Source organism: Pinus tabuliformis, chromosome 4_2, assembly GCF_031772625.1.
Source record: "Pinus tabuliformis cultivar Carrire ecotype Pingquan chromosome 4_2, CPIR1, whole genome shotgun sequence".
In the NCBI taxonomy this organism is placed as follows: Eukaryota; Viridiplantae; Streptophyta; class Pinopsida; order Pinales; family Pinaceae; genus Pinus; species Pinus tabuliformis.
In genome coordinates this window covers 1,032,785,767-1,032,794,785 of record NC_142304.1, presented here as the reverse complement: position 1 = coordinate 1,032,794,785, position 9,019 = coordinate 1,032,785,767, and positions in this window count along the sequence as shown.

Sequence of the window (9,019 nt, the reverse complement as noted above, 5' to 3'; positions counted from 1 at the left end):
ATATCATTAACCATGACAACACCAGGGGTTAAATTTGACGGGTGCCCTTACCCGTCAGAGAATTTTTTTATGACAGTTTTACTTTTAAATTGCCCATCACATGACTTTTAATATTTATTTGTACAAGTTTCATCTAATTTTTGCAAATTGTATTTATAATTGTTACAAAATTTCCATGCTTTGTTGTACCAATTAACTTAAGTGTCATTGCTACACTTTCATTTGAGACATGTTGATGACACTTTTCTGTGATTTTTCTAGGTTGTTGAAATATTCAGCTTTTTTTTTTTAAATGGAAATAGTGAGAAAATAGATGGAAAATATGTATCTTCTGTAATTTTTTTATTTCTAAAAAATAACAAAAATATATATTATAAAGTGAAAAAAATATATATTCATAATTACTCTCACTTGAAAATAGTGAATGTAAATATTGTTGCAACTAAAATTAGAGAAAAAAAATTTAGTTATATGATATAAGTATTCACTAAAATAAGCAACCAGTGACTATTGGCATTGGTTCTGTGCTTAATTATTGCCCAACCCAAATCCTTTATAGCACCCTCCAGTGTAATATAATTCCTATATATATATATATATATATATATATATATATATATATATATATATATAGCGTAGTCCAATTATTTTCCTATATATATATATATATATATAGCGTAGTCCAATTATTTTCCTATATATATATATATATATATATAGATATATATATATATATATATAGAGAGAGAGAGAGAGAGAGAGAGAGAGCGTAGTCCAATTATTCTCTGTTTTGTATTAATTTTTTTAATTTTAATTAACAATAAATTTAAGATATATAATATATAAAAATATAGTGTTTTATAGATTTATTTTAAAAATGTTTAAAATTATGAAAAAAAACCATTTTTAAAAATAATATAAATTTAAAATCATTTTGAATTTGGCTTGGGCAATGGGTGTATAATAACAACAAAAACGGGTCTATATAAACTTAAGGGAAAATGCCATATTTGACGATACAGGTGTTGATGCAATGCGTTAGCTATCATCATTTTTTTTTTTCACATTGAAATCATGCTTCCTTCCTAATCCAAAGGGAGGGAGGGTGAGGCCGTGGAACTAGAGCTCGTCGTGGTAGTGAAAAGTGATTATAAATTTGTGGTGTGGGGATCAAGCATCCTCAGTTGGTTTGGGGGATTAATCTCGGTTTTCACCTTGTCTTAGCTTTCCCTTTATGGGTTTGGGCGGGGATTTTATCGGACTTTGCCAGGTTTTCACCTTGCTTTAGCCTTCTCCTTATGGGTTTGGCTAGGGATATTACTGGACTTTGCCAATATACCGGTAAGATGGGCATTTGAGTTATGTGGATTGGTAGTCAAATTAGGCTTTCCAGGAGTGGAAACTAGGATGATGAGACAAGGGGGAGAAAAGAGAGACTGATGGAACGAAGACCTCTGAGGTCCATAAAGAATAGAGAGGAGAGAGGGGAGTTGAGTCTTACTCGGAGGTCCATAAAGAACCGAGAGGAGAGAGGAAAGTTGAGTCTTACTAAATCCATGTGAATAACATAGAAAAGCTCTGGCAAGAACAAGCCCAAAAATTTCAAAAAACGGTGAAAAGAAGAGTATTTTGCAAGATCTCATGACTAAACTACAAATATGTGAAATATAAACTCTATTCATATATTAAAATCACTTTTGATCAAGACTGTAAATATATTTGTTGGAACCAAGCACCTACCTGTTCATCACTAACTCATACCTTGCAGAAGATGCTAGTTTGCAAAATGAGTTTCGCCATCTGTCATTATTTTTTAAGTAATGACGTCTTCGTAGTATCCATGAACAGATTTGTCTTTGCAAGGGAGGCGCAGGATTTTGTAAAAAGAAAGTGAGCACCTGCCCCTGCCATCGATGTAATAATAGCGTTTCGATTCATTGAGGAAGAGGAAATCCTTGTCGTTGCTCCAATTGCGGGTTGCATTGTTAGTTGTGAAGTTATTGTAGTTGGGCTTATTTACCTGAACCGCATTGTGTTGATCCTTCTGATACCTAAAAGCTGCAAAAAAGAAAAGCAGAAACAAAGGTTCGAAACTCAGGAAACTGAAAACATAAGAAAAGAGGTCCGAGTTCGAAACCCGGTAAAAGAAAAACAAAGCATAAGGTACTTACAGATCTAGTCAAGGAGAAGGAAGGTATGTTTGGCATTTGCAATAGGCTCATTTCAAAATTTTCCAGAGAAACTCTATTGTTTGAAATCCTGGGCGCGGAACGAACATTTGAATTTTTGGGTACTGACAAGAATTGATTGCGTACCTCCGAAGAAATCCCGAGAGTTGTACATTGGACGGAAAACGGCCTTATGAGTGAATGGAAGTCCATACATGGTCATATATGTATAACCATCCATACACATGCTCATGTCAATTCCTGAGGGCGAGGGTAGTGTAGACTCCAGAGTGCCGTCACTGCAGTATGCGGTGTGTATATATATATATAAATTAAAACTTGTTAATTTTCAATATATCCGTCAATATGACTTTTTCAAATATTATTAGCCAATCTGCGATGACGTGCAGATTTGGAAACCAATCGTATTTAACGTGTAAAAACTCAAAAAATGGGCATATGTGCGTCAAATTTAACCCCTGATGTTAACAATAAAGAATTGTGAAAATATAAATATGTAATTTTTTTTTTCAAAATATGTTTTTATGACAATTTTTTATTATTATTTAAATTATTCTTAAGAAATTCTCAATATAATAATGAAAAGTTGTTATTTTTTACACTACAATGTTTAACTATTTTATCATTTTTAGTTTTATAAAATGTTATTTATTGAAATTTTCCCAAAATATATTAAGGATATGTTGAAATTGCATACTTCAACTATGAATTATGCATAATCTAAATATTTTAGAGACTTTTAAAAATGTCAATCCATTTATACATTTAAAATATAATTAATCAATAAAAAATATAATTTTACTAAAACTTACATTACTAAATTCTAAACTAAATAATTAAAATGTAAAACCATTAAGATATATATATTTAACAACAACCATATATATTTATCCAACTGATTATATTTAATAAAGTATTATTTATATTTTCTTAATATTTAATTATTATTTAGTACATATTACTAAATATATTCGAGACGAAATGATATATCAAAGTGTTTACATTAATAAACTCAATAAATTATAATATCTGTTTGATTTAACAAACGTTTTCTCTTTCATTTATTTACATCTAAAATGAAATATAGGGATTATATCTGTACATGAAGTGCTTTTCCCTGTGTAATTTTGTTTTCTCTCGTGTAGTTTTTTTCTCTCATGATATGCGTTTGTTTTAGTAAGTTAGATCTCATTAAGACTTTAACACATAAAAATAAATAGTTTCGATTTAGTTTTTTTATTTTTATTTCTTTTTTTATTTTTTATTTCAATTTTACATTTAAAAATCTAAAAAACAATTTAAAAATATAAAACCTTAAAAATAAAATAACAATCTCACCAAATATTATATTACTGGCTAAAATCATAAATATTTAATAAATACTTATCGATGCCTTTTTAAAATAAAACATTGAAGTCAAAGTCACTCTATTTTATTGATTAAAATCATTTATTTCATCTTTCAAAAATTTCAAAAATTTTACTTTACAAAATGCATTTCTATAGCAAAAGTTATGTAAGAGGGGAGCGTGGAGCGGTCCCAAGGTTCCTGGCCTCCACAGACCTGGTGAAGAAACATTGAATATGACTTTTATCCATGGGAAGGTCACCCTGCCCATTTTCCTAGAATCAATGAACTGCTTCTCAGAAATTTCTAGCAATTGCCCGAACTAGATATTTGACCAAAACATTTAACTAGTTTCCTTTATTAAAATCAATATTTTATCATTCAAAAGATTTACTTTACAAATGCATAATTATTTGAATAAAATTATATTGGAGATATGAGATATGCCTCGAGGAGGTAGGCCTTGTGTTATAATTTCTAAATTGTGAATATCATAAAACACTTTCCCTCATTTTTATCTTTAGCTTTGTCAATTCAATCGTGGTTTAGTGATTATAACGATAATACATCATGTCATTCAAATACTTTTATTTAGTGGAAACACATGATTTAAGATGTTTGTTTATTTCTGGAAATGGGATTAGCCATGTGATTATGATGAAAAAGAATCTAGAAGATTCTTGTAACTATAGTTAAGAATTGACGTATTCAAATTTAACCACTAGGAGGGTATCTAGTTGTGTTATAACGAGACCACTAGTTTGAAAAAGGGTTTCATTCTTTCAAGTGCATTTGTTCCATGACTGAGAAAAATAGCTAAGAGGGATAGGAGGTAGAGAACACAGAGAGGATTTGTGCACTATATCATCTGATGGGCCACGGGCTATACGTCTTTGTACTCATAGCCATATTTACATTTAGAGAAAGAGAGCAGAGAAACCTCACCTTCTAGCTAGGTTTTTCTCCTGAAAGGATTTCCGAAGTCATATTGTATGTCAAATATGTTTGTGAGCTTTTATTCTTTTATTATATATTTTCTACATAATTGCAATTTGTATGCATGCACTATTAACAACAATGTACATATCTATAAATCTAAAGAGATATAAATTGTAATAATGTATATTTTGGAACTTTTAAATATAATTTTATCAGATCTATCGTGACAAATTGTCTAGTGGAATATCCATGGAAGTTTACAAATCAAATGAATTCACTATCATTTTCACAAATAAGACATATACCCTAGGTCTTCCCCTCCTATTTTTAAGTGAACATCCCATCTTAATACTTTCCTTTCCATCACCATCCATATAACAATTCTACGCTTGTGAAAACCATGACCTTACCGAACTATCTTATGCTACCACTTGGATTCACACAATGGATTGTTTTGAATGATTGAATTGTACCCCTATTTAGAATTAGTCTCACATGTTAATAAATTCTTATACCACACCACATGATACAGTTGCTACCTAGCTCTGAAGTTTCTTGATTTCCTTAATATCATCAAATACCAATTCTAGCCCTCTTTCAAACCTGCCAGAATTCTCAACTCTAACATAGAGGACCACTATAGATTATCCGAGCTTAGGTGATCTCCTCACGCCGCATGTTCTGGATAACAAATTCTAATAAATTTCAAATAAGTTATCAAGTTTATTTCAACCTATGATTTCCACTACTTCACACACAAGGATCATGCCCAATCAAGAGTTTGTCACCACTTCTTACTTCCCACCTATACAACTTCTCCACTACCTATAATGCGCTTACTATATTACTCTCGAACAAATATCTACATATCATTTTCATAGAAAAAATTCTTAGACATTCAATTACTATGAAATTCTTCAAATATTTTGATCTCATGAAAATGCTCCAAAAGATGCTACCAAATAACATTATTGAAGTGTTATTAGTAGGAAGAGCAACCCCAAATCTTTCAATTTTAACATTATATAGTTATTTCTTCTGAAATATCTATCTTTATAAACAAAATAACATAATTTACAGTAGAAATAGGCAATGAGCATAATTTTTACTTGATCACACTTTCATTGTCATGGTTGTTAAATGTCATCGAAATAGAACACATTGTGTTAACTTTTCTCTATTGCCTCTCCTATATGGGCATCAAAGAGGAAGGAGTCATGACCCTATTAGGTTTCATATTTATCCATAGTATTTCATACTAGAAAAAAAAGTGTTGCATCGAAGTAATTGTTATTAATTATTGGTGCTCACCCCCATATTGTCCTCAAAACCCACTCTATAAATTTGGTGGAAAATCTAGAAGCTACTATGTAAATATGGTGGACAATCTACAATGACCACCATGCAAAGACCAAATCCTTAGTAGATTGATCACTGCAGGATATAGTATGCATGATACACCATGGAAACTATTCCAGTAGTTACTGAAGGGTGAAGCGTTTCAAAATGAATCAAGCATTTGAAAATTATTATAGCTTGGTAGATGGATGTATTACACCATATAGTGGACATTAATGCAACATTATTGTATCATCACATCCATTTGAATTTTGAATTTTGCAGCGAGCAAGGTTACCTCTTCGTGTCTCTACTTTCATTAAAATTTGAATTTTGATGTCTTGTTTTACCATCCCACTCGAATTTGATGCCCTGTTTTACCGTCGTACATCTGTTTTATATGCAATAGTCTATCTAGGATATTATTTTATTGCTTTTTGGTATATCCTTTTCTTGAATTTATTAGTGTATGTGCACATTAGTTAGATTTAGTCAGTGTTCATTCTTGCACGCGATGTACATGCACATTAACATAGCATAAAACACACTTAGATTTATATATCTTTACTGCTTACATCTTTTCAAGCGTAACTTAGCTTCTTTATGTACTGATTCTCATGTCAATATTGAGATACAAAATTCATTCTCTTTTGCATATTTTTAAAATCTTGCAATTTTATGGAATTATTCTCTAGCTAGTTCCTTGCTTATGCCAGTTCTAATAATTCAACATGGTATCAAAGAAATGAGGGCCTAGAGAAGATCCATGAACAATGTTTTATAGGTTTGATGGTTCAAGGGATAAAAAAATATGCTCAAAAATGAAAATTCTCAAATTCTACAAAAACTAGTGCAAAATTGTAGATCTCATCGTTCTGATTCACGAAACTCTTCAACCACCTCAGTCCGACATCATATGAGGATGTTATCACATTATGAATTTTTTAACAAAAATCTAAAAGGTCAACTTTCAGGGTTGACTATACAAATGATACAATGACGTGGCATTGATGTCAATAGGATGACTGGGTGGTACGACGATCAAATGGGACAAACCATGAGGATAAGTGGAATGTTTCTATTGGTAGATGAGATTTTTTAGTGGCCAACTTTTTGAAGCCTAGAAAATCATTGCCTCAACATCGGGGAAAATCACCCGGTCTGGACCTTGATTGGTAGCTCCTTTTCCGTTTGGAGTAGTGGTTGCAACTAGGGATAATGGAATAGTTTCCGAATCTTTTTAATGCTTGTGCTGAATCGGGTGATATGTGATGGTTTTAGAGTAATGTTTAAGCTAACGGTAATCTACTCTAAACTAATCAATCACAAATGCATTTAACTTCTAATTTCTAAAAACTATCTAATCATAGTATACCCAGGATAAACTTGATATATGCAATCTACAATAATTTCTAAAAGCAATTGGTAATAAAGATCATTCAATTACGATTAGAAGTGAATCTATTTTGACAATAATCATTTCGTATAAAAAGTTAGCCGAAACGATTGTGAGAAATATATTGCATAAAGATTTATTCATATATTTAGCATAAAATAAAGATCATCATCATACAGAAGTGCAATAACGATAATCAAAATTCAGACATTTATACATAAATAATTCCAAAAATAAATGATTGCTTAATACATAAGTAAAAATGATTACGAGATAAAAGTACCATTTATAATACGTCCTACTCATGTGTTTCAGCAATATTGATCTATCTTGAATCCATTCGACATCATCTAAGAGTACAAAAGTGCAATTTCAGTAGAAGATTCTAAGTTAGATAAAAATAAATCATGTTCCAAATATTTCACCAGAACTTCCTCAAAGGCACAGAAGTGCATGTTTTGAAGAGATTTTCTGATAAAATTCTCGACCCTCTCTAAACACATGAGAGGGGTTTAAATACTAAAACTATAAAACTAACAATAGATTATCATAAAAATAGTTGAGGAGGTTTAAACGACCTACCTCAATTTATGCAAAAATAAAATCAAAATTAAAGTAAACAGGGTGACTAACTATGTTGTATTCGATCCTTCAGATCACAAATATCCACCATAGGCTTCAGTTGTGTAGGATGGCTGACTTCAGCTTTCAACTGTCCATCAAATACAGCATCAGTCAATGTTGACGCCATCTTCTTGACAAAAATGGTTAGGCATAGCAGGGTCATCCATTGGCTATGAGGCTTGAACAAATGTTTCCAATATGCCTCCCAGTCTAGCCTGGTCATTTGCCTTATCACTTCCGCTGCCTGTTTCCATTGTTGTTCAAGTCGTTTCACATCTGGAAGGAACCCTGGGATGGACTCTACCACTAGATTGGCACCATTGATCCAAAAATGGGTCCTAGATAAACCTCTAAGTCTAAAAGACTTCATGCAAGAGTTAAAAGGTGCCAAATGGAACCAATCCTCTGTAAATCAAAGGAAAATGAAAATCGCAGGCTTCTCTCAAAAATAGTCTCATTGCAAGGATCCCTCCATTCTGAATCCAACGCAACTTAAATGGGCGAAAATAGAGTTCAGATGGGAAAGCTATCATAAAATGAAGCTGCCCTTTTTCAAAGGAAAAAGAGGCAAAATCCCTTGAATAATGGGTCTAAAAAAAAAAAACCTCTAAGTCTTCCAAATCTCCCAAAAGGGCAAGACCACCGAAAAAGGAGAAGTCATGGAGAAGGCAGAAAACACTATCAAAGGCTGAAAACATGAAGAAAAACCATGAAAATAAGGCATATCGGAGGTTGAACAGGAGCTGTCGGATCTGGCCGATCAACGGTCCAGATCTAATCGGAAATCGCAATCGGCAGTGGTATTTGGTAGACATAGGAGGCATAAAATATGATGGGACTAGGCCGATGCAATACCGATTGCCGATATCAGCAGATCACAATCGGTGCTCGCATAAACCATGCTATATGGGAATGACCTTGAGCCTGTGAAATCTATGATTGCGACTTGCTGCATCGTGGTATCACATTGGTACATTACCGTGGATTGGAGCTATATATATATGGATATGTGAAGCAATATTACGGACCCGAAAGGGTTCTGAAATGCCTCTGTATAATATTTCAAGTCCGACAAGCGGGGTTTTTCTCATGTTTTATATGTATTTTCATAGTTTTAATGTATTGTGAAATACAAAGGGGTAGGCCAATTGCGATATGCGATAGCGATTCCCAGGTAGACCCGATA